The sequence below is a fragment of the Oenanthe melanoleuca genome, chromosome 2 (assembly GCF_029582105.1).
Source record: "Oenanthe melanoleuca isolate GR-GAL-2019-014 chromosome 2, OMel1.0, whole genome shotgun sequence".
NCBI classification, from domain to species: domain Eukaryota; kingdom Metazoa; phylum Chordata; class Aves; order Passeriformes; family Muscicapidae; genus Oenanthe; species Oenanthe melanoleuca.
In genome coordinates this window covers 101,094,996-101,120,740 of record NC_079335.1, presented here as the reverse complement: position 1 = coordinate 101,120,740, position 25,745 = coordinate 101,094,996, and the positions used below count along the sequence as shown (strand labels likewise).

The 25,745-nt window shown below is 41.9% G+C and overlaps 1 protein-coding gene across 23 annotated transcripts in view; it reads right to left on the bottom strand.

Moving 5' to 3' along the window:
- ARPP21 (cAMP regulated phosphoprotein 21) overlaps positions 1 to 25,745 on the bottom strand; it is a 207,764-nt gene that overhangs the window by 140,168 nt on the left and 41,851 nt on the right. For 6 of the 23 annotated variants that reach the window (XM_056484276.1, XM_056484282.1, XM_056484287.1 and 3 more), the window contains exon 1: positions 2,506 to 2,919. The exons of 11 other annotated variants lie outside the window; for them this stretch is intronic. The gene's annotated coding sequence lies outside the window, so the exon portion shown is untranslated. Of the gene's footprint in view, positions 1 to 1,607; positions 1,780 to 2,364; positions 2,920 to 3,051; positions 7,085 to 25,745 lie in introns of those variants that run through there. 6 more of the 23 variants (XM_056484280.1, XM_056484298.1, XM_056484279.1 and 3 more) reach the window with 3 other exon arrangements.

Here is a 25,745-nt window from a genome sequence, read left to right as displayed (position 1 = left end):
ATTTCAAGTTTAAAGTTAGTTATTCAAAATAATAACCTGGGAGGAAGTCAAGAGCACAGCAGATATTAAAACTTCTTAGGTTTCTTTTATGTACTCCTTGAAATTCTGTTTAATAACAGTGATTTTTCAGGCCAAGTACAGTTACTGTAATCATGCAAATAAACCCAGTAAAGCCCACAGGAAAAGCAGCACCATCAGGAAAACATGATTTGGCCCACAGTTTTACAGCAACAGAATGAAGTTTCAAAGCTACTTCTGCATTGTTTTCTCCCTCTCTGAGAACTATAATTACACCTGTGTTAAAAATTTCTTAGCATTTCCTCTATCACCATTACGTAATTTTTCCTTTGTGGGTACGATGTGGTGCAACACTCATCTGAGCAATCTTCACTTGCACGCTTAGCCCTGGGGCAGTCAAAATGACTAGCACATAGCAGAAAGAAATAATTGCTTGAGAAAGGATTTTGCAGGAGGGGTACTCAGCTGTTTCTTAGACCACCATCCTGTAAAACTGCAGACAACAGAGAGAAAATACAGTTGTTTTACAGAAGACACCTTTAATCGAGGAGAGTTTCTCTATGTGATTCTAAGTATGGATTCTTTCAAATAGCTAATAAACACATTTCTGACTACAAATACACTGAATGTAACAGGGCAGTTTCAAAAGTATATCCATTCATCTTGCCAAGCGGCAGACATTGTAGTTATCTATAGGTATTTTCCTTTACACTTCACAAGAGATTTACAGCTGCTTGCATTCTGTGAGCATTGCATGCTACAATGAATTTTAATATCAACTGAATTACCTCTTAAATGCAAGGAATAAAACTCAAAACTCCTGCTTCAGGAGGCTACCAATAAACATGTAAATCGAGCTAATGATTAAATTGGTTATCACAAGAAAAAGAATAAATATTTAAGATGTTCCTTAGTACTATTCCACTGTAAAATACTTCACTATTAAAAAAAAAAATTAAATGGCATATTCTTCAACTTAGGCATGCCCACAAAGAATTTACAAATAGCACAAAATAATCTATCTAGTTTGCTCCATGCAACTTTTTAAAATAACTCAAAAAAAAAAAAATACTAGACACCACAAAACTCTTCAGCTTAAAATGAGCTAATCAATCACCTTTCTGCACAGCTGCATTTTCTTTCATGAATGTAATAGAATTATTTGAGGATTTCCGTTTTTACCTTTGCATTTTTCCTTTTCCAGTATCCATAACCAATCATCGCTCTGCTCTTCCATTATGCCTCATATATTGCAGATTGAGAAGCATCTTCATTAAATAGTAGTTAAAAATAGAACACACCCGATCTCCCCACCGGAGCATGCTCTGACAGTGCTGATACCACAGCTCTCAAGGTAACCATGCCCAGCTGGAAACTAAGAGGCAAAGTCAGTGCGAGATTAACAATTTGTAAGCCCAATTGTGCACACAAACTTGTTTCGATCCGTGATGAAGACTGCTAGAACAAAATCAGCGTGCAGTTAAATTATGCGACTTAAAAGTTGCAGATCAGTTTACAGTATGGTTTTGGTTTGGTTGTTTTTTTCACTCCCTCCCCATCATCCTCAGCTTCGATTTCTTTGTACTTGCCTAAAAAACACGCACAGGGAATGCATCTGGCTCAGCACTGCAACGGCAGAGAAGTCAAACAGGTGATACACAGACACTTGTGTCGCCCTCTAATGCTTTTGTTTCCCCTCCCGGCACATCTTCAGCGATGTCACACGGCGGCGGGTTGAGCTTTAAGCAAAACCGCACACACCTGGAAGCGCAGAAACACACCTAGCACGTAAAAATGCACCCAGAATCTGAGCATGTTCCCCCGCTAGCTGGCACGGTAAATGAAGGCAAAATAAATAACAGCAATTAAACCAGGCTGCGCAATGGCTGCGCTAGATGAGCACGTCGGGGTTAGGTTTACAAGCGATATCATTTGAGACGCACAGACAAGTAGGCAGAACACACCAAGAGGGGTAACATGAACTGCTTTTTGTGAAAACAGGACACCTAACAATACGGCTGTAACTCCTGGACTGTGATCCTCCTCCATTGCATGCAAAAAGAGGTACTAAGGAAGTATCAATTAAATCTGTTGCCCTCACATAGCCACCATTAAGAACAATGCAATGTCCAAGCAGCCCAGGCTTGCCCTCCAGCAAATATGGCTTTGAAAGCGGATCCTGCGATGCTGTTCACAAATCAGTAAGTAGAAGTTGAGATTTTCTTAAGAGTTTGATCCATTTAGCAAAAATGACGGCTAGAAGGAGGGCGAGCTCCCCGCGCAGACCCCCTCCCTGGCGCTCGTCTCCTCCGCCCCAGCCCGGCTCACGGCCACCGGCCACCTCACCTCCGCACCCGACCCCGACCCGCCTCTGCTCCCGCCAGCAGCGGCTCTGGCGATGACCGGCGGACGGCCAAAACTTTGGGAAGCCGCCGCCCTCCGCGGGGCAGGCGGCTCCGCGGCCGCGCCGAGCGCTTCCCGCCCTACCTGGCTGTCACCGCCGCTACGCTGCCGCTCCGCAGTCCCGTGAAAGGCGCCGGCTCCAGCACCGATAGCATCCTGCCCCACCGCACTACGAGCGACACTTTTTTTTTCCTTTTCTTTTCCCTCCCCCTCTAGCAAATACCACATCTTAGAGCCAGAATCCTGCAGCCGCTGTTAATAATTGCCCATTGCATGCAATAAAAGGCAAGCCCCGGATCCATACACAGCTCCTGTTTCCCTCTCTCTCCCCTCCACATGCTCAAGCCGCCCTGACCTCAAAAATTAAAAGATCACGGGGAGGGGTGGGAAGGATGGGGGACAGACTCCGACGAAATGACAGAAAACACATGCTGGAAGAAATAAAAATAGACAAGAAAAAAAATAGCGACAACAAAGAACATCACGCCACACAAATGTCGACAGATTCTCCTTTGGCTTCCTTGGGTTTTGTTGGCGTTTTTTGTTGTTTTGGTTTTTTGTTGGTTTTGGTTTTGTTTTTTTTTTTTTGTTTGGTTTTGTTTTGTTTTGTATTTTTTCTTTTTAACTTGCCTGCAAACGGGATCTGCCCCCAGCGTCTTGGCGGCTCGGGCTATTTTTGTTTGTTTGGTATTTTTGGTTGGCCGGTTTGTTTATTTTGCTGCGGATACGCTGCTGTTACAGTACAGTGACTGTCTTCATGAAAGACATCGTCTCTTCCTCCGCCTCCGCCGCGGGAGGAGATCCACCGCCGCGCCGCGATGCTGGCCGAGCGCACTGGCTGCGGCGGCACCGCCCGACACGCCGGCCGCCTCCTGTCCCGGCCCCGTCCGGTCCGCCGCTCCGCCCGTCTCTGCCTGTCCGCTCTCGGCGCCTGTCTGGATCCCCTTCTGGCTCGCTGCTCTCTCCCTGTTCTCCGTCCTTTATCTGCCGCGCTCCCGGTCTGTACTGTCTGTCTGCGAGTCTCTCCCTCTGCCTTTCTCTCCCCGCCCACGCAGCGTGGTGCGCCGCGGACCGCAGGCAGCGCCGCGCTCCGGCTCCGCTGCTCGCCGGCTCCGCGCTTGCTGCGCTCAGCGCCGCCGCTCCGGCTGCCGCACAGGACGGGCTGGGCCCGGCGCCATTTCGCTGCCCGCCCGCACCTCACCCAGCCCCGCGCGCGGCCCGGAGATGCCCCGCAGGGTCGGTGTCTGTCTGTCTGTCTGTGATGTGAGGTGGGGTGGGGTGGCTCTGTGTCTAGCTGTCTGCCCGCCTGCCCTCGCGTGTGGCTGTGGCTTCCCGCACGCCGACCCCTCCAGTCATCTTGTTTCCCCCCCTCCCTTAAGACCTTCCCGTCAGCCCGCTCTCAGCCAGGAGCAGAGACAAAGCACCCGAGCTGGGCTAATAACTAGAAAGCTCGTTAATCCCCTTCGATTCCTTGTTATTTGCTCCCACCCACTCCCTGGCGGCCCCGCCACACGACCCCCAAGAAAAATAAAGAGGGAAGGAAATGGATCATCTTTAAGGACATCTTTAAGTGAAAGGTCTAGGGAGGGCAGTTTTAATTACTAATTTTGCTGGTGAAACCTGACAGTCTTCATGCTCATTGGCCGAGCTGCTGAAATGGGTAAAAAAAAATTACAAGAGTGCAACAGATTTTGGGTGGTAGCAGATGAGCCAGTAAAAATGGGGCACATGATCCCCTTCCCCCTCCCCTGCCTGTAGCATGTCTCTATCTAGGATCTGGCTTGATGATGTTTCTCTCAGATCCTTGCTACATACCATCAAGGCAGAGAGAAACAGACAATTCACCAACGCAAGCATTTCTGATACATATAATCGCTGCTATGCATTTAAAACCCAGGCCTTGTTTCACCCAGTTGAATACATCCAGGCATTCATTCCGCACCCAGCCAAGAAAAGGGCATTTACCTCTTTGCTAGGTGGCTATTAATATGCAGTAAAATTATAGCTGTACAATGCCAAATGTAATTGCCATAGATCATTTAGAGCAGATCCAGCAGTTCAGTTGCTGGAAATGCATGTCTGTGAATAACCATGCATCTGGTACAATGCCCTTTGCTACAATAGTCTGAAAGGAGACAGAAGCATCTGGTACTAGCTGTAATTAGTAATCCCATGGATGAAAAATAAACAATCAATAAGTACAAAACAGCAAGGTCCTATGAAATACAGAGATCATTTCTGTCTACGGTGATACAAATAACCCAACTCCCACAGATAGACAATTCTTATTCAAAATACACTGTTAAAGATGCGCTCCTTTCATGATGTGCTTTCAGAAAACCCTAGTTAGAGAAGACAGTTTGCCGTGGTTAATGAATGTAGCAGAACTTGTGTACCAGTAAATGTGGTCAAATATACAGAAGGCTAGGGGAGAATTGCAGGTAAATGTTTGCTTTAGTAGCTGTTATCCTTGCATCCCTGGAGCCCCTCTTTCCCCTCAGAAACAAACACTTGCTTTTACTGGGGACTGCTGAATGGAATCAGACTGGAAAAATACAGTGCGTATTTTTTTATGAGCCACAAAAGGGTGTGCATTAGCCGGCTCTTGGTGCACATTCAAGTGATCAGAGGCATTCAGCCAGGCACACCCAAACCTGTTCTGCTAATGCACCTCCTGATGTGGTTTCCTCTTAAGATGGTCGCCTGTGGCCCCATCTGCTTTTAATTTCATTCTTTAACATACTCCTACACTATGCTATAGGTTCCATCTGAAAGCAAGAAGACCAGCAGAGAGGCAATAAATGGCACTCGTGTGCTACGCTTGGTGACAGGGCAAGGACCAGTTCTTTTCTTTTTGCCATTTATTGGTGCAGCCATCTCAACAATGGACCAAAGTTAATTTTTCAAAATGGTTATCAAAACTATTCTGAATATACAGTGAAATGGAGAGGGCTGCACCTGGTGGCTGCCCATCATTCCTTTACTCCCAAGCAGGGTACCCAGAGAAGAGAGAGAATGCACACTGCACCAGGACACAAAAGCAGTATTCAAGTTTTCACTAAATGCATTGCAACTCACTTCCAGAGGGGAAGGGGATGAGAATAGTGAATGTTTCGGAACCTTGCTCCAATCACTAGACACAATGCACATGTAAAACAGCTTACCTCCCACTGTTAAGATACTTCAGAGTGGGAAGTGTTCAGTGTGGGAAGAGCCAAAACTATACGTCAGATCTGTAAGAAGATAAAAATTAATCCAAGCTGTAGTCTGGCAGTTCATTCCACCGTCTTCTATGAGGCTGGATGTGCCTGGAGCAAGTTACCAAATGCTAAAAAATGCCATCTACAGTAACACCAGTGGAAATAATCAGGAAAAATCGCAGTATCACTCCAGTATCGCATGTACACAATGTAGTTTTTCAACTCAGAATGTTGAGTAGCATCAAACACAGCATGTGCAAATAAGTGGAAAGGCCTTCCTTTGTTAAGAAGTCACCTCAGACCTTCTCAGTCAGATACTAATCTGACAGAATATGCAGCCTACATCCCTTTCTTTAGGAATTTTCTTTGTAGAAAGAAAAATCGCAACCATTGCATGATCATAATATTGAAGAGGTGGCAAACCATGGCAATGATTTGCTGATTGACTGTCCCTGTTCCCATCTCTAAACATGGACAAGGATAATTGTCTGTTTAGTCTTCATGAAAGTCAGCAGAAGCTGTATTTTTAAGCAGAAACAGAACATGATCAACTCTTCAGACCTCTGAAGACTCTTTTTGTCTGTTATGTGACCAAATTTCGAGGGTAATGGGAAAAAAAAAGACACAAGACCTATTTCACCAAGCACTTTCTTGAGCAAAACATCCAAACAGCAGCACATGTTTTCTAGGACACATGTTGCCAAGTGCCCTTGTGCAACAGAGCCAACATGTAGAGGTGAGGCACATGTGAACTGTATGTACACAAAATTCCTACAGACAACACCAAACGCCTCACCTCAAGGTATTTCCAAAGCATGACAACAGATTATATTACTTGTTCAATACAAGCATACTTTCTAGCTACGATATCTCAATTTCACTTAGAAATCAAGAAAACCTTACTGGGCTATTACCTAGTATCAGACTGGAAGTATGAGATGTCAGAAAAACATACAGAGCTTCTTGCAGTTCTGCAATCACTAATTGAGAGAAGGCACGTAGTGTTACTAAATACATTAATAAAATCTTGCACAACTGGTTGCACATTTCTGCTGCTTCTAGTAATTTCTCAGTGAAAAAACTCTAACATAAAGTCTGTTGTGTTTTGGAGTTATGGAATTATTCAGTTTGAGGCACAAGAGTATAATAAGCTATCTGTTGATGTACTTTATCATAATCTTATGTGACAGAGATCAGTTTCAGGGGTTTTTAATTATTTTTAAACTTCTTTCCACTTTTATGTCCTACGTGTTACAAACAAATTAATAATGCATAATTTGCAGATGCACTAAAAAATACTCTGCATCTGTTAAAAATGGCACTTTACAGATGTAAATATAGCCAAATTGCTCCAGTTTTAAATACATCTCAGGAAGAGCTGAAATATTTTCCAGCTACAACATCTCAAGTAAAGGAAAATTGCCCAAGCAATTTGTGTAAAGCATGTGCTGGTTCTTCAGATTTGACACAAAAAAAAAAAAAAAAAAAAAAAAAATAAAGCAACTTTATTCTCTTCCCAATGAACTCATTAAGAATTTTGCAATGGATTGCATTAGGATTAAGATCAGGTACTTAAATCTCAGATTCATTCTTTGGAGAAAGATCCATTAAAAACCCTTTAAAAATATAACCTGTTGCTAGAGAGGCTGAGGCAGCTTTTTTTTTCCCCACTGAAAGCAAAGAATCGTTTCTTTGTATTTGACATTTCAAATCCCCGCTTAGTTTCTTTTAGAAACCCCGATGTGTTTGATGTGTATCTTGAAAAGGATATTACAGTGTGGAGTTCCTTAACCCACACAAAAAAAGTCGCCTGATCCCCCCTAAGACTGGAAACTAGCTCCTGCAGCATTGCTCAGCTGTGACTTTCAGAAGAAGATTTGAACTCTGGCTTTGACAGCTAGCTTTTGTGCATATTGTCTCTCATGTTGTAGTCTGTGCTTCATTTTATGTTTACAGGCAGGAGGACTAGCGAACTTTCAGGTCGCAGTGTAGGAGGGGCAGTGGTCTGTTTCATGAGCTGATGAGTGGCTGGCAGCTCAAAAAAGAATGTTCTAAAGTAATCCAGTGACCTCAAAAAGAGCTCATCCAATATGACTCAGTCACATTGCTGACAGCATTGAAAGAGCTGTGACAACGTGAGATATTCAGGTGGTGGGCAGCTCTCAGTTGCACTGGACAGAAACACATCTCTGATATAGAAACTTAGCATAGTAGTACATTTTATGATATGTATGTGTGGCATGCACGATAGGACACAGATACAAAACATGCAGTGGTGAGTAAGAGATAGAATAGTAAGAAGAGAGTCAGCTAGAGTGTTGTGAACTGTGGTGTTAGAATGGGCCAGAGATAAAATGGTGAGAAAAAGGAGGAGGGAGAGTCTTAGGCAGGTGTCCTGGGTTGGTGTTTTGACTGACTCCTCACCCTGCCCCCCTTGGCCATGAAGCTGTCTGCTCCCGGGGGAGGGGCCGCCTGGGCTCGACTCTGTGGACTGGCCTTGGGTTTTTTTTCTTCTTGCCGTGGCTCGCTTGGCTCTGGCTGCTGCTGCTTGTGGCTTTTCGCTGCTGTGGTAGTAGTTTGTTGCCTGGTTTGTTAGTTAGCTGGTTTTTTTTTTGCTTGATTTTTTGGCTTTATATTGCTTGAATTATTTGTTTTAGCTCGCTGTTGTTTAAGGCTTGCTGGCTGTTTTTTCTCTCCTTTCTCTCTCTCTCCCTCTCCCTTCCCCCCCCCCCACCTCCCGAGGATCAGCACCAGCTCGCTCCGGAGGAACCCTGCGGCCTGCCTCTGGACACCGGCCAGAGAAGCATCTCGTCCTTCTAGTGAAGATCGAATCGTCCACGTCTCTCTTTCTCTCTCAGTGAAAATTTTTTTGTCATCTGGATCTGTGCTGGGAAGTGTTTCTCTTGTATGTGTTAATAAATAGGTTTTTTCCACTTTTCCCCCTGAGTGAAATATTTTTTTCTTAAGTCCAGTGGGATAAAGAATTGGGGGTTTATTCCCTGGGGAGCTCTTCTGGGGGTTTTTTCCCCTAAGTTTGTCCAAACTAGGACATTTCTTATTTGGTGGCCCGTACGGGGAAGGAGAAAGTGGAAAAAACTTTAATAACATCTTGTTTTTAATTTGCCTGTATTGATATCAGTATGTTTTTTGAAGCCATGATGTCTTTTGGATTGGAAGCCTGCCTGTATGTTTGCTCTTTAGAGTTTTTTGAAATCTTAATACCCCTGTGGTCTTTGGGCCTGTTCTCTTACTCAGAGATAGCCCCAGTGTTGTCTCTAGCACGTAGTTTTTTCATGAAAGGGGTATTAACCAAAATACTCATTGGGCTAGGCTTGGTTGTTATGATCTGCCAGAAGTTTATGAAGGTGTTAGAATCCACTTCAGGGATGTACAAGTCGTGGTTTGTGTTGTGCACTCAATTCATTAGAGGAGAAGCAAGCAAAGAGGATTTCTTGCCTTTATTTTCCTTCTTCTTCCCTGAATTATTTACATCTCTGTTAGAAAATGTTCAGCTCTCCCTGAGTGTAAAGGAAACCATCTTTCTGGTATTTAATTTAGTAAGTTTTTTCTATACTGTCTGCAGTTTATACAGAATGAAAGCTGAGATTTCTAGGGATGCAGGTGTTACAACCTCTGATTTGGTAGCAAAGCAGAGTGGGAAGAATTCTGAGTGGTGTGGCAAATGGGAGGAACTGGGCCAAATTCTAAAAGAGTTTTCTGAACCTATAATCTGGGATTTTTCATCTGAACAAATTCAAGACCCAGTCAAGATTGCAAAGTACTTAAAAGAAAAGTGTCAGGACAATTCTAAGGAAAAGAAAATCACTGCAGTGAGCTGGGCTCTGGCTTACGCTGTTAGATAGTGTAGGACAACAAACAAAGGAGAAGGAACAGGGAGATAACGTAGCTACTATTCCAGTTACTCAGACTGCAGTTAACACCTCAGGCTCCAGGACAGGGGCAAAATTAGACAGCAAGCTTCAACCTATGGCTGTGGCTACCAGTACCAGGAGTAGAAAGTGCACAAAGAAAACAGATCGGCTGGGGGAGGATGATGATGATGAGGATGCAGGAGAAGGACCTTCAACTCCCCCTGATATAAAATCCGAAGCTAAAGTGACTGATGGGAGATCAGAAACTAATAATGAGTCCCTTTCCCTGAAAGATCTTCGTGGTCTAAGAAAAGACTGTACAAGGCGACCTGATGAATCCATAATTAGTTGGCTAGTCCGGCTTTGGGATGCAGCAGGTGAGGCAACCATCCTGGATGGCACGGAAGCGAGACATTTGGGATCCCTGTCTCAAGATCCAGTCATTGATCAAGGTATGATGAGGGGAGCTAATCCTCAGAGCCTCTGGTCACACTGTCATTGGACAGTGTGGCACAAAGATATCTCTGCGCTGATGACCTGTACATGCAGCAGACCAGATGGAAAACCATCGAGCAGGGAATCCAACGTTTGAGAGAGATGGCGGTGACAGAAATTGTTTTCTCAGATGACGTAACAACTAGAAATCCAGATCTGGTACCATGCACACCGATTATGTGGAGGAAGCTTGTGAGACTTGGACCATCTGAATATGCCTCAGCTCTTGCAATCATGAAACGAGAAGACATATACGAGACAGTGCTTGATATGGCAAAGAAGCTTCGGGCATACGCTGATGCTGTGCATGGCCCAACGCATGCCAGGATTGCAGCAGTAGAAACATGTTTACAGAACTTGGAGGATAAGTTGGAGGAAAACCATAAGAAGCTGAGAGAGGAAATCAAGGAGGATCTCCTCCAAATCTCAGCTGTGCAAATCAGACGTCCTGGCAGTCAACGCAGACGCTCCTCTGCTGAGGAGAGAAGGTACACCCCACGTGCGGAGTTGTGGTTTTTCTTGCGTGACTGCGGAGAAAACATGAAGAGGTGGGATGGAAAGCCCACAGCTGTTCTGGCACGACGAGTGCGTGATTTGAAGGAAGACAAGGCTCAACAAGAAGGTTCCATCAGAAAGAGAGCAGCTCCAGTCGCCTGGAATCACAGTGCCACATATGAGGAGGATGATGACGACATGTCCGATTCACTTGAAGGAACTTCTAAGACCTATGCCCCCGTCAAAAAGGATAAACAGGCTTAGGAAGACCCTGCCTCTAGCCAGGGTGAGGCCAGGGAAAACCGAGTGTTTTGGACCGTGTGGATTCGGTGGCCTGGCACATCGGAACCACAGGAGTATGAAGCTTTAGTGGACACTGGATCACAGTGTACTATAGTTCCATCAGGATGTGTCGGAGAAGAGACCGTTTCTATTGCTGGTGTAACAGGTGGATCACAGGACTTTACCATAGTGGAAGCGGAAATGAGTCTAACCGGAGGAGAGTGGAAGAGATACCCGATTGTGACTGGCCCAGAGGCCCCGTGTATTTTGGGAATAGATTTCCTTCGAAGCGGGTATTTTAAGGACCCAAAAGGCTTCAAGTGGGCATTTGGGATAGCGACTGTGATGGCGGAGAGAATCCGGCAATTGAACACCCTGCTCGGACTATGTGAGAATCCAATTGTCGTGGGACTCCTGAGGGTAGAGGAGCAGAGGGTACCGATTGCCACTTCAATAGTACATCGCCGGCAATATAGGACAACTTGAGATGCTGTGATCCCGATCCATAAGATGATCCGGGAGCTGGAGCACCAAGGGGTGGTGAGCAAAACCCACTCACCCTTCAACAGTCCCATCTGGCCTGTGCGCAAGTCTGACAGAGAATGGAGATTGACAGTGGACTACCGCGCATTGAATGAAGTCACCCCACCGTTGAGCGCTGCCGTGCCGGACATGCTGGAGCTCCAGTACGAGCTGGAGTCCAAGGCAGCAAGGTGGTATGCCACCATTGACATTGCCAATGCGTTTTTCTCCATTCCTTTGGCAGCAGAATGCAGGCCGCAGTTTGCTTTCACCTGGAGGGGCATGCAGTACACCTGGAATCGACTGCCCCAGGGGTGGAAGCACAGTCCCACCATCTGCCATGGGCTGATCCAGGCTGCACTAGAAAAAGGTGAGGCTCCAGAACATTTGCAGTACATCGATGACATCATTGTGTGGGGAAACACAGCAGAAGAAGTGTTTGAGAAAGGAGAGGAAATTATCCGAATTCTCCTGGAAGCCGGTTTTGCCATCAAGAAGAATAAAGTTAAGGGACCTGCTCGTGAGATCCAGTTCCTAGGAGTGAAGTGGCAAGATGGAAGACGTCAGATTCCTACTGATGTTATTAATAAAATCACAGCTATGTCTCCACCTACTAACAAGAAGGAGACACAAGCTTTCTTGGGTGCTATAGGCTTTTGGAGAATGCACATCCCCCAGTACAGTCAGATTGTGAACCCTCTTTACCAGGTTACTCGGAAGAAGAATGATTTTCATTGGGGCCCAGAACAACAACAAGCCTTCATCCAGATTAAACAAGAGATCGCCCATGCAGTAGCTCTTGGTCCCATCAGGACGGGGCCAGATGTGAAGAATGTGCTCTATTCTGCAGCTGGAAACCACGGTCTGTCTTGGAGTCTGTGGCAGAAGGTGTCAGGTGAGACCCGAGGCCGACCCCTGGGATTCTGGAGCAGAAGTTACAGAGGGTCTGAAGGTAATTATACCCCGACAGAAAAGGAAATCCTGGCTGCTTATGAGGGAGTCCAAGCTGCTTCAGAGGTGATTGGCACAGAAGCACAACTCTTTCTGGCACCCCAGTTGCCAGTACTGGGGTGGATGTTCAGTGGGAAGGTTCCCTCCACCCACCATGCCACCAGTGCCACATGGAGCAAGTGGATAGCCCTCATTACGCAGCGCGCCCGGATCGGGAAATTAAATCGCCCAGGGATCTTAGAAATAATTACCAACTGGCCAGAGGGAGAAAGTTGTGGTGTGACAGACGAGGAACAAGAACTGGTGACCCGGGCTGAAGAAGCACCACCTTACAACCAGCTACCGGCAGAGGAAATCCGTTATGCCCTGTTCACCGACGGTTCCTGTCGCATTGTAGGGACAAATCGGAAATGGAAAGCAGCTGTATGGAGCCCTACACGACGGGTTGCAGAAGCTACTGAAGGAGAAGGAGGGTCTAGTCAATTCGCTGAACTCAAAGCTGTCCAACTGGCTTTGAATATTGCCGAAAGAGAAAGGTGGCCAAAGCTCTATCTTTACACAGATTCCTGGATGGTAGCCAATGCTGTGTGGGGATGGCTGCAGAGATGGAAAGAGACGAACTGGCAGCGCAGAGGAAGACCAATCTGGGCTGCAGAAGAGTGGAAAGACATAGATACTCGGTTAGACAAGCTACCCGTGAAGGTTCGCCATGTGGACGCCCATGTCCCCAGAAGTAGAGCTAACGAAGAACAGCGAAATAACCATCAAGTAGATCAAGCAGCAAAAATAGGGGGGTTGGAAATAGATTTAGATTGGAAACATAAGGGAGAGTTGTTCCTGGCTCGATGGGCCCATGATGCCTCAGGCCATCAGGGGAGGGATGCCACCTATAAGTGGGCACGAGACCGAGGGGTGGATCTTACCATGGACAGTATTACTCAAGTTATTCATGATTGTGACACTTGCGCTGCCATCAAGCAGGCCAAGCGGGTAAAGCCCCTCTGGTATGGAGGATGGTGGTCCAAGTACAGGTATGGGGAGGTTTGGCAGATTGATTACATCGCCCTGCCTCAGACCCGCCAGGGCAAACTTATGTGCTGACCATGGTGGAAGCCACCACCGGATGGTTGGAGACTTACCCTGTATCTCACGCCACTGCCCGCAACACCATCCTGGGCCTGGAAAAACAGTCCTTTGGAGGCATGGTACTCCTGAGAGGATCGAGTCAGACAATGGGACTCATTTTAAGAATAACCTTGTCAACACCTGGGCTAGGGAACATGGTATTGAGTGGGTGTACCACATCCCTTACCGTGCACCAGCTGCAGGTAAAGTGGAGAGGTACAATGGATTGTTAAAGACCACCTTAAAGGCATTGGGTGGGGGATCCTTTAAGAATTGGGAGCAGCATTTGACAAAGGCCACTTGGTTAGTCAACACTCAAGGTTCCACCAACCGAGCAGGTCCTGCCCAATCTGAGTGCCTTAATACAGTAGATGGAGACAAAGTCCCAGGGGCCCATGTCAGAGGATTGCTAGGGAAGACAGTATGGATTAATCCTGCCTCGAGTACAGGCAAACCCATTCGGGGGATTGCCTTTGCTCAAGGACCTGGATGTACTTGGTGGATAATGCAGAAAGGTGGAACAACCCGCTGTGTACCTCAGGGAGATCTGACTGTGGGATGAGACAGAAGGAATATGTAAATGTTGAAGGTTTGAGCAAGTCAGAGGAAGTGTTTATATTGTGTTTAATGAGTGTATATCCCAATCATGGGTCAATGATCACGATATGGGATAAGGGGTGGAATGTCCTGGGTTGGTGTTTTGACTGACTCCTCACCCTGCCCCCCTTGGCCATGAAGCTGTCTGCTCCCGGGGGTGGGGCCGCCTGGGCTCGGCTCTGTGGACTGGCCTTGGGTTTTTTTTCTTCTTGCCGTGGCTCGCTTGGCTCTGGCTGCTGCTGCTTGTGGCTTTTCGCTGCTGTGGTAGTAGTTTGTTGCCTGGTTTGTTAGTTAGCTGGTTTTTTTTTGCTTGATTTTTTGGCTTTATATTGCTTGAATTATTTGTTTTAGCTCGCTGTTGTTTAAGGCTTGCTGGCTGTTTTTTCTCTCCTTTCTCTCTTTCTCCCTCTCCCTCCCCCCACCCCTCACCTCCCGAGGATCAGCACCAGCTCGCTCTGGAGGAACCCTGCGGCCTGCCTCTGGACACCGGCCAGAGAAGCATCTCGTCCTTCTAGTGAAGATCGAATCGTCCACGTCTCTCTTTCTCTCTCAGTGAAAATTTTTTTGTCATCTGGATCTGTGCTGGGAAGTGTTTCTCTTGTATGTGTTAATAAATAGGTTTTTTCCACTTTTCCCCCTGAGTGAAATATTTTTTTCTTAAGTCCAGTGGGATAAAGAATTGGGGGTTTATTCCCTGGGGAGCTCTTCTGGGGGTTTTTTCCCCTAAGTTTGTCCAAACTAGGACAGCAGGGAATGCAGTGAGTTGGTTATCTTGAGATTTGTGATTCATTGTAGAGAATGTGCACTATCTACACATATTAGAGTACTGCAGGGAAAAAATCAGGCTGAGGAAATTCCAAACTCTTTCAATAGAATTTATGAGCTTTAACAATCCAATGGCTCAGGGTCACCTAAGAGCCCAGGAACTGCTTGGCTCACAAATACGAGTAGCTCTAAGGAGACATATGACAAACACAGCATCTGCCAGAGACTAGTTGCAGCCCTTGGTATAGGAGCCATAAGAGTTACAACTGGCACAAAGCTGCTTCCCATCAAGATCTTATCAAGAAAAGTCTTTATTACTGCTCTTTGTCTTGAAGCAAAGTAAAGCAAAGCATAGGTTACCTCCCAGCACACTTGGCCAGCGGAAAAGTTTTGGTGACAGTTTTCAGCTACCACAATGAGATGTGGGTAATACAGGCTTTCAACACAAGTACATAGTGTCTCTCTCACTGCTGAAACATTGCAGACCTACATCTGCCCTTAAGGTGTCCAGAAGAAGGGAAGCTGAGGGACCAGGGTACTTCATGCGCAAGCAAGTGGATCCAGTAATAACAGAGAGGGGGAAAGAAGAGAAAAACAATTTTGACAGGAACCCCACTTACCTTACAGAAATCCTGCCAGAACAATATTAAGAATAACAGAAAAACATGCTTGTGGAGTTGTAGTCTTGGTTTAACTCTCAAATCATGCATATTTTAGAGAAGACCATCACCTCAAATATAGATTGGATACCATATGAAAACCTGGATACCATATGAAAACGCTGGTTTTGTTTATCCAGTAGGAATGACCAGAAAAGGCAGATATGTAACCACAATTTGGTACAGTCAGTGTGACTCTACATTGAACCATCCTACTCAAAGATCCCAAAAGTAGCAGCAGCCCTACAGTATGCAGAGAACAATTCTTGCTATGTCATTTAAAAAACCTTTCAAGTTCTTTCAGTGGTGAAAAAATATGGCCTTTGTCATACAGTTGGAAGTCTTAGAGGTTTTTCAAGGACCTATGTGTTAAAATCCTATTGAAGTAATCACCCTCACCTCTCCACTTTCACTCATTTAGACCAGTGTTCCTTTTCTTAAAACTTACACTCTCTTAAAACTTAAAACTGAGATTAATTAGCATTAATTTAGCAATTTTCAGTGCCTCATCTTCAACATTTGGAATCAACTTTTGTGTTGGCTATCGGTCTGCAAAAAAGAGACAGTAAAGAATGAATGACTGCTTACATACAAATTAGGTTCTTTTGACACAAATTGATGGGTGTAGTAGGAAATCCTACAACACTGTCCTTCATGGACAGAATACAAAGACAGATGCTTAAGCTTCCAGCATTTTGAGATCCTGGGTCTTTCAGGTCTTGGAGTCTTAAGCATAGTTATTTCTAAGTCACTGCCCTTAAAATAATACTGTTCCCTCAAATTTTCTCCAGCTGCCTTCTTTTTGTTTTGCCTTCCCTTATTCACTAGACATTTTTAAAATTTCCTTTGTTTGGAATCTACATTTTTTCACACCCTAAAATTATAGCCTTTGCAATGTGCAATAACTGTAGAAAGTCCCTTCATTGAAAGAGAAGTACATGGTACAATTTTAGCATCATATAATTTCCTGCATAATTGTTAAATCACTTTCTTCATTTTCTCCCTCCCCCTCTCTTTTTCTTTTTTCCCCCTTTTTTAATATAGAGGAGAGAAGGATTTAAAGTGCACATTCAGGGAGAGAGACAGAAAACTTCACTGCCACATAATAACAGGCTACACTGCAACTCAGTCTTATTGCAACAGCAGTCTTACATCAGTCACAAGACTTCCCTGTATATTGCTTCAGCATTGGACTGTACTCAAAGGCACTATTGGTTCACAAATGTAAGTCTCCTTGTGTGTTTGTGACATTATATCCCCAAATATCATATCATAAAAATATTAAAACTGTTCATAACATTTTCCTCTACACCATCTGGGCCTTGCAAGAAAGCTGACATTATCTGTCAAACTAAAGATAACCACATTTTCTCCTCTTTCGTATTGTTAATATTTGTCATCGCAAATTTCACTTTAATGCTCCAATTACATTATGAAATTCTTAGAAACTGAATGGCACTAATGGCTTTCATTATTATTTACACACTTTCTTAATTATAAGGCTCTCCCTCTCATTCAAAACATGCTCTCCCTCATAACACTTGCTCCGATATAAAGCTAATGAATTTTAAACTTTGTATTACATAAAAGCCCATGATTAATTTCCCAGTTTCCCAATCTCTTTGTGATGCACAATACAGAACTCTCCTGCAGTGATGCAGGAAAGGGGAAGGAAGTGTGGAACTTTTATTCCCACCTTAGTGAAAGCAAATAGACATAAATAAATATCTTTTTCTTTAAAATGACATATGTAAATTTAATTGAAAACAAATATGCATAAAACCATTCCTCAGGAGAAAACTAAATATCTCTACATCAGCTGCATGTAGTAAACAGGATAATAATGGCTATTCTTATAATCTTTAATTTTTCATGATAAGATTTTTTTTAATATAGTTCAAGCAAATGAGAGGGTAGAAGTAAAAATACATGTTTGTTACGTAATACATTTAGTATGGTATGCAGTATCACCAAGATCAACCATTTATGTGGTTTTAATTATTCACAATACTGGACTCTCTCACTGATAAAAAAAAAGACAAGACAAAAAAGCCCAAGGTTGTACCAGCACTGCACCAGTTGGATGGCAGTTGTGACAAATATAAATTATTGCACTTCAGACTGCCAAAGGTAATACAATAAACCAGAGCCTAGAAGACTTTGAAAGACATTGTGGGGGCACTGAACAGTCTAGCAATTAAATTCAGAGCTCTCTAAATACTGATCCAGGCTGCAATCTACACAAGCCATCCATGTCTCAATGCGTGTGCTGCCGATAGAAATTGGTTTCCGGCAGCCAAAGGTAAATTTACTGACAGTGATGGGAGAAAGAATGGGTTAGTTAAAAAGTGTGGCAACTCTTTACTCCATTTGCTGGCTAGTATATCTACCATAAGATTGTGGGGGAACCTGTACATTTAAAAAATTTATTTCCTGCCATTCCAAGGAAGTTCCCTTTTATGCCTCTCTCAAGTTAGTAAAGCAGGAGTTAGTATTGATGCAAATATGTACAAGGGATATAGTTCCTAATGGGACAGGAGTCCATCCTGTCATAAATGAATTGATGGATATCCAGCTATGAATGACATATTCATGGGACACCTAGAATGAAGAAGATTTACTTGTCAGAGCCATTTACTTAAGTGTTGTTTTTATATTAACCCCTACTGCTGATCTGCTGCAGATAAGAAAATTAGATTTGTTGTGAGAAAAGCCTTTTCTTTCCAAAATTTGGGTTGTTTTCTTTTTAATACCATACACTTTAAACATCTAATCAGTTTCCAGTGTCATGGAAAACCCAGGAAGCATATTGCATTAAATAATTCCATGGAAGTTCAGTACAATACAACCATACAATGTAACTTCAGCCTTGTGAAAACTCTGAGGGATGGTAACTATATCTTTGGTCTGTATAGTCCTACACAGCAAATAACTTGAAATTTTCTCAGAGCCTGATCCAAGGTCCACAGAGTAAGCTACATGATCCTCCTACTATCTTCATTTAAGCTCTCATTTCAAGGCTGCTACTCATCAGCAATTTGAATTATGAATCTCCCTAACATCAGAGAATGTTCTGTAGTTTAAAAACAAAAACCAAACTCAGATTAATTGAAAATCGGTCTTTCCATTCTCTTTAATGTTGTTTTGCATGCTGTGTATGTTACAAAAAAAAATATTAGGAGTACATTATGAAGCAAAAAGTATAAAATGCTCATATTTTTTCTTTAAATCCATACCTAGAAGCTGAGCTTTAGAGGGCAGGCAGGCTCCTGGCAGAAATTTAACAAGTATCAGATGCAGAAGAGAGAGACACAGATGCAGAAAGAGAGTAGGTCTCAGAATAAAATTAGTTTTCTGATTCTAATAAAATTACTTTGTTTAGCAATCAGAAAAAAAAGGCAACTATTCTAGCTTTAATCAACATGTGATTCAGGGATTCACTATTTTTCCTCAGATATTGTACAGCTGCTCTGTGCAAATGGATAGAGTCCTGAAATCTGTGTTTCTCAAGATTCATCTGCTTTCTGTGGCTATTGCAGTTCGTCTTATTTTGCTTACTCTGGGGTAAAGAGCCCTGGACTAAGATATCTGTAGGATATATCTTTTGTATTCAAAGCCTTCTGGTATTTTGGGCAGAGAATGTGAGGCTGTCACAAAGGGCCAGATTATGATCCTGTCACCTTTACACACCCATAAAGAAATTTCAGAATGCACTCAAAAAGTCCTTGATTGGCATAGGAGATGTCCTGTATGCTCTTGAAAAATTGGACTGTGACCTAACTTCTGTCTTATTTTTTGGTGTTTTCTATTGCAGATAATCTTCCTTAAATTTTAGCGATTAATAAACCACAGTAGCTGCTAATCTTGATGACTTTTTCAATGTAAAATAGTTTCTATGTCAGACACCTTCATAGTTCTCCAATGTTTTACAGGAATAATTGTACCCAAAAGAGTGTAGTCCTTGGACGCCTTCATGTACTATTAGTAATAGCAATTACACAAAAGGAATGAGACATCATAGAGTAAGACACAAACATAATAAAACATCTAGGCTAATCTTTATACAAAAATATTAAAATTACTGCATAATGTTCATAATAATGTCAGAATAGGTGAAATTAGTCACAACTGTGACTAATGGGACACCTAATTTTACCTGTTATATGGCATGAGGATCTGCAGTTACAATCTTATGATCCATTTTTAATGCATACCAGAGTTGTGATAAATTTACAGCCCACAGGATCTACCAATTAATATGACAATTAGGATAAATATATTTTAATGGCATATGGTGTTATCCTTATGCTGTACTTCAAAAGTATTTTTTGAAGTATTTTTGTATTTCAAAAGTTGTAATACTTGCGTCATGAAATTCTAGCTGTTTAAGATAATTAAATGTGTTTATATCACCATATTCCCCCAAAGATGAATTTGACATAGGCCCTCAAGATTTCTTATGAAGAAGAAAAGATTTATAATATTTAATAAATTGAAAGCAAGACAGGCATGGCAAACAGTAATCTTTTTTCAAATCTGTAACTCTGTTACCTGGCCCTGTGATCCACTGCTTGTATGAGCATGTGAGGCATGAAGCCTTCTTCCCATTTGCCTTTTCTGTCTAAGTCAGAAGAGTTTCACAGCTTACAGAAGTAGAAGAGTTGGGATAGGGCAGAGAGAAAGGCAAGATGCCACTATGAAAGCTAATTAGTGGTGGTGGAGAGAAATCTTCTGAAGAAGATTACTTCTTGTTCTTACAATTGATTTTGTTGTTGCATGCTGTGTAAGATCTCTATATGAACCCACAAAAGATGAGCTGTGCATCACCTGAGAAAGCTGCATGCAAAGCAACATCATTAGGCAGATATCAGGTATTGACTTCAAAAATCAGAGCTCTGATCCTGATTTTACCTTTTAATGAATTGATCATTTTGAGAAATTAAACCCTTTTCCTGGTGCCTTTGTTTGTTCTTCACAGCTGCTTCTTCTGATCTTTCTTCTGGCTATTGTAATTCCGAGGAAAGTACTATCCGTCATGATGAACTTCTGTCATGGCAGTCTGCAAAAATGTAACTTCCTATATCCCTGCCTGAAAACAGTCTCGTTGAACATGATGGGAGTTTTAGATTGATCTTGGCAGGAATCTTGTTTGCCAATAATACCATTCTTTTGAAATGTTTTGTATTGATTAACACTGTTTTAAAAAGCACAAATAATAAATTATTCATTTTGATTTATAAAGTAGTTGTAGTAGGGGAGTATTTTCATAAAAATCAGAATACTTAGAAAATAAGCCAAATAAACCCCCAACAAATAGCATTTCCCTGTATTATAAATGTAACATCTTTCCTATAATCATAAACAAAACTAGGAAGCTCTTTCCTGAAATGCCTCAGGAAAGAGATTAGCCCAGCAAACCAGGAAAGCCAGTGAACATCATAAATGACAGCACCTTTATGGAGAACATGCAACTGTTGGCTCCCCTGCATTGAATGCACAAGCACCTCTGACTGTTTATCGTATGATTATATTGAACAAATTGTACTTAATCTGCAGCAGTAAAATTACAATGCTTACCAATTTTTGATAGAATTGCACATCACTTGAGGACCTAGGACAAAACCAAGACAGGCCCAGTCATTTGGAAATACTGCAAATCATGCCCTGCTATGGAGAATGGCATACATTAGTGAGATGAATTTAAAAAAAATAAACGCTGCAGTAAAACCCTAGGTGTACTTAGATGCATCTCTCACTCTCATTGTTTGTACAATAGTTTGTACGTCAACCTATATTTTCTGTGTAGTGCCTTCCTCCTACTAGGAGTGGCAGCTTTTAAGCTTGACTGCAAGGATGGGGCAGGTACTGAGCCTTGTATACCTGAGTATCACAGCCAAAAGTGGTGTGCTAATTTCCAAAACAATAGCTGGGGTGTCATAGTAGGGCAACCAGTAAAAGCATCACAAACTCCTAAATAGCAGAGATCTTTCTTTCAATTGCAGTGCCTAACAATTTTTTCAATTTGTGAGTATTTGTGCAGTGTTCCCTGTAGGCCTTTTGTCAGCTTCTGTGGACTGTTTTGCTGATGCTCCTTAGCACACATGTTGATAGCAAGCCGAATTAAAAGCAGACAGCATTTCAATGCCAGTCTTCTCCAAGACCTTTAGTGAACAGCTGTAAGAGAGGTAGCCAACAGCTGCCTCACGTCTAGAGCAAGATGCCATGTCAGGAGTGACAAAAATTTAGATTTTCTAGTGATTCAGGATTTCACTTACAAATTATGATGACCCACCTTGTGCATCCCCAAGATCCATGATTTATGCTGTTTGCCTCCTCTCCATCACCCTTTACCTCCAAAAAATAAATTATTTCAGATTTTCTTTGCCCTTCTATTCCTCCATGTTACTGTTCTGTGTCCCATGGACTCTCCTTTCTGATTTTCTTTTCCTTCTCTCCATATTCATGCCGGAGGCATCATATATCATGATGAGGTTGGTTCTCTAATCAATCATCTGACTCATTGCTTTATGGCAGAATATTGCCATGGCGAATGACTAATATGACTGTAGGATTTCCAAATGTCATCTTATAAGATCTTACAGACTGCCTATTAACTATTTTTTAGCCTTGCCAGGATTAGCTGTGTAGCAAAATCAAACAGAATAATTTAGCATAATAAACTAATTTCTCAGCAGCTGATTTCTATTTATAGGTATAGCCTAAATAAAATAGTATAGAACAAAATATTTCTAAACTGAGAAATGCTCCATTTATGAACAGTTTTTTCTATGATATTTAAATGTTTATTTGCACAGTGAGTGACCAAAAATAGTAGCTGAAACTTTCTACTTTTTGGAAGATTGCAATTGATATTTACATTCATGTTATGATTAATTATAAAAGAAACATGTGAAACTTCCAAGACACATAGTTAGATGCACTGTGTTTGTTGATTTTTATTTATGCATACAAAATACTTTTCCCTCCACATTACAATTTTGTGATGAGCTAAGCAATGGAACAGCGCATCTCCGTGAAAATGAAGCTAATATTTGTCCTTTCAGTTAAATGCAGTTCTTCTATAATAGCAAATTAGTTTTATTTTAGATTGACATAAAAAAACCACACCTTTCAATAAAAAGAATTTTTCCCCTAATAAGAATTACCACAGAAAGCAGTAAGAATGTAGGATGTGCAAGGAGAACTGTAGATTATTTTAAAATCTGACAAGATACAGAGGATGTTTTGCTGCTAGCCTAATGATGCCAGTCCAGTATTATTTAAAGACACGTATCTTAGTTCTATTTTTCTCTTCGTCTTCTTCTTCTTTCTAAGCTCATGGAATTACAAACATTCTCACCCATTTGCCTTTTTCAAATTCCTGCACTGAAATGAACAAAGAACTTGGTAATCACAGGATTTTTATACTTTCTCTGGGTAATCAACTATTACACTCCCATAGTTTGACCATTCCTAAAAACACAATAGTATTTGACCATCTCTTGCACAAAACTAATTTCAGCATTGACAAATTTCCCAGATATCCATGTATAAATACTTACTGACACCTTCTTGATCAACTCCTCTGGTCACCTTGCCACTGATGGTAAAATGACATTGATGTGAAACAAGCATCCTCAGCAATACTGTGAGAATGGTGAAGTGCTGGGGATGATAATTCTTTGCTGGTGATTGTCAGTGAATTAGCAAGAAGCATTATCTTGGGTATAAAAGAACAGAGCCTATAGCTAGAGAAGGAGATACAACATCAAATTGGGAAGTGTACTGTAAAGATTGGTGTTAGAAAACTAATTAATAACATCACAAGACCTTAAACTAGCTATTTTCATTGACACAGCTTGTTCGATCATCAGATTGCATAGATGAGAAACTTGCTCCTGTTACTTGCGTGTTTGTGGTGTCAAACCCAATTAGTGTTTCTGCAGATGAATTTTCATTCATTAGAGTTGGAGAGCCAAGTAGAAAAAAAACAGTGGGACTGAATGTGTTTCCTCTTCATAAGCAGACTTTTCTCTGCTCGTAGGTGTCACAAGTATGAGAAGCATACACTAAGATTGGCTCTAGTGGCAGACACAGTTCTGTCCCTTCTCCAAAGCCCTGCAAGGTTTACTTTCTCTAACACCCAGCCTTCAGCACAGAAACAGTAAGGAGTTCCACCATATTAACCTGAAAAATCCAACACAACAGGAAAAACTCCACTTGTCTACTCAACCAGTGCTAATTTGTTGACAGCCCTCATGTCAGCCAAAACAGGGAATGTCCTCCATCAGTCTGCCCATGTTTCTTATTCATTCTGTGTATGTGGGTTTTTTTCTCCTCAAAGCTCAATATGTAAAGATAAATCACTGCTGACTCCATCCTGTGGTACCACTTTAGCATGTTCACATCAGGTTACCCTATCTTACAGTACAGTAAGAGTCACTTCACTACTAATATTTCCTCTAAGCTCAGGATCTGGTTAAAGAGAGTAGAATTTTGGCAGCAGGGATGAAATCAATGCTCTGCTGAATTCATGCCATTGATTTCACCTGAGCCTAATTTTTACAACTCACCTTTATATGTAGGTTATACAATGCTAGCTAAGTTTTAAAACTGCTTATTTCCTGTTATATACTGTTTTAACCTCATGCACTGTATCTAATACACTGCCTTAGGAAACTGATGATATATTAAGTCTATGTGGTTGTCTCAGTTTTTAAGGGTAAATATTGCAGTCATTTTTTTTTAATCAAGTGTAAAACTTTCCAGGTGTTGAATTTGTAGTGACATTTGCAATGTTCCTGAAGCATTATAAGGGAAATCTGTCAATTTTAAGTAGAGATCATCAATAAGATTTGAGAAATATTATATTAAAATTTATATCTCAAGCCCATGATCCTGACAGAGCTGATACTTAGTACATACTCAGTCATCCTAATTTTTATCATTTTTCCTATTCTGTGAAAACACTACTGATCTTGTTTTGACCATCAACTATACAAGCAAACTATTAAACTCCTCATTTAATAAGACAGTAATTTTATAATGGGATTTAACACTCTAGGTGCAATGCAGTCAACATCAAACACTGAGTTAAATCTCTTGCACTAGAATTCATATTTGTCATCAGAAGAGGGTAAAAGGGTTTTTTTCATTTTTAAAGCATCTGTGGCTCATGATTGCAAAGGTTGTATATTCAGGAGCATGTTTTAAATTAACTTGGGGTGCTGCTAAAGAAACCTACTCCCTGCAGCTGAAATGAAATTAGGTTGCTTTCTTTCAGTTTTTTAACAGACAGATAATGTGAATGTTCAGTTTTGCATCTGTTATTCAATTGCTTCTTTATTCTGAGTCATTGGGTAACCTCCAAAAATAGTTCAGTTTTCTTGAATTAGCTGCACAGTGTTATAGATCATGCAGACAGAAGAGCCTATTTCCTTGCTTCTGCACAGCCAATGTGCTACAGGGCTCCTGTATCAGCTGAGTTGTTGCAGTGTATCTTAATTCTAACAGATGTTTCTGCCGGCTTCTCTCAGAGCCAAAAGAGAAAATAAAAGAAAGACAAGCAATGGATCACAGGCCAAAACAATTGCTCGGTTCCAACAATACAACACAATGTCCATGGAGGTGGACTGGGAGAAAAAAAAAGTTTGTTTTTCTCAGGTCAGTACCCAGCAGCTAGAATAGGAGGTGATATCATTTTTGTAACAGAAGAACTGTCTGTCTTGCACACAAACCCCAGTTTTTGATGGAGTCAGAAACTTTGATGCCCAGCTGTCCCAGTGATGTCCTGCAAACAGGAGTCCAGGAATGAAGAAATTAATTTATTTTCTTTTTTCTGAAATACTGTTATATTATTTGGGTTCAGTAGTAGGCATTCTTCCAAGATTATTTACTTGGGTGAATTAGATTCTCTTTAGTTTTGCTTTTTTAACTATGCAATAGGTGTTGAGAGAATAAATTTCCAATAAAAAATAGCCTCAGCTGGCTGGTGAGACAAGAATGGCAGTTGGAAAAATTAACGAATATTAACATATAATTTAATCAATAATGGAATTTGATCAAAGACAAAAAAATCAATCATGAAATTAGAAAGTATTTTCAGATGAATGATAAGTTACTGTTGTCAATCCAAGCTTTGCTGAGAAAAAAGACCAATTTGAGAACAAAAAAGAATGATGTGTTGGAATTTCATGTGCACCCTATAAGCACATTTGTGGGAAATCCTAGCATTTTCCATGTAATTCTGCAGAAAAAAAGAGAAATATTTGTGTCTCATATTCTTCTTTCTAATGTTCTAAGAGGGCCACAATATTAACAGGATATAAGACTACATATTTTCTGGTAAGAAGAAACACAGG